General features: G+C 31.9%; 1 long non-coding RNA gene across 3 annotated transcripts; it reads left to right on the top strand.

Annotated features, from left to right (window-relative positions):
- The first annotated feature begins 6 nt into the window (after positions 1 to 6).
- Positions 7 to 738, top strand: LOC109593590 (uncharacterized). 3 transcript variants are annotated; one of them, XR_002191053.1, is made up of 6 exons: positions 7 to 95; positions 139 to 200; positions 274 to 284; positions 335 to 395; positions 440 to 565; positions 610 to 738. It is a non-coding gene; the product is annotated as an uncharacterized LOC109593590 (long non-coding RNA). The 3 variants fall into 3 exon arrangements; XR_002191052.1 differs by having other exon boundaries at positions 242 to 284; XR_002191051.1 differs by having other exon boundaries at positions 139 to 284.
- The last annotated feature ends 305 nt before the right edge of the window (positions 739 to 1,043 follow it).

The raw sequence follows: 1,043 nt of genomic DNA, 5'->3' as shown, positions 1-1,043 counted from the left end.
ACAAGTGTGGTAAAATAGTTTATTGATTATGTGTGTAATTGTTACTTTTCCTTAGAATTTTTGATGCGGAAGATTATTCTGGAAATATTAGTATAGTAGGTGCTCCTTTAGTTCATATTAATTTATTAATTTAGCAAGGCCACTAGTATACATTCTATAGTTACCTTATCTCACTAAGTTTCAAGACAAGAATATCTTAGGTTTGTTTAATTTCATGTGAAAAGCTAAATTCATTATTCAGGTTGTGATGAACTGAAACTTTCTTGTTTAAAGCTCTTGTTAAGGTCAGTTTAATCATAGTGTTTTAATTTATTATCATCATTTGTCATTATAGTTCACTTCAAATAGCATTGAATTTTTTTGTGAACCTGCCTTCATCATGCTGGTTAAGGAAGGTATGTAGTTCCTTTGCTTATGTAGAATTTATGCCTCATTATAGTTATGTTATGGATCTAAGCTTTGTAGGACTATGTGTTACAAGATACCTTTGAAAGATCTGCTTCACTACATGGAACCCCAGAGTTCATTAATGTTGGAGATTTTTGGAAATTAATTTCTCAGTAATGTAAGTTTATTATTTTAGTGCCTTCTTAATTTATGGCTCTTTAGGTGTCTTAAGTTACAAAACATGAAGTGTCTTACTTGTGGAACATTGGTAGACTATGATGAAGAAAACAATTATAATCTTTTTTTGGTTTTAATAATAATTCCAAATCATTTTAAATTAATAATAATTAAGTATTAATTAAGCATAACAGGAAGTACGTCATAATGAGGCTTAATGAATATCGTTATCGTTGTCGGATCAGGTCTGGCACCAGCATAAATCGTGGCTGATTCGTCAATATCGGATCAGGACATTGCCCCAAATCCACGGTCCAGGCTCGATCATCAGTAATGATTCAGGCCTGTATCAGGACTGGTCCATGTTCCAACTCTTGGGCGTGTAGATCTAGATCTATATCTATGGTATAACAAAACCGAGAGCAAAACATTTAAGAAAAGTAAAACAACTAGACTCAGATGTAAATTGTAAACTAATA

Source organism: Amphimedon queenslandica, unplaced genomic scaffold, assembly GCF_000090795.2.
Source record: "Amphimedon queenslandica unplaced genomic scaffold, v1.1 AMPQUscaffold_730_Cont27254, whole genome shotgun sequence".
Lineage (NCBI taxonomy): Eukaryota > Metazoa > Porifera > Demospongiae > Haplosclerida > Niphatidae > Amphimedon > Amphimedon queenslandica.
This window is presented reverse-complemented; position numbering and strand designations above follow the sequence as displayed.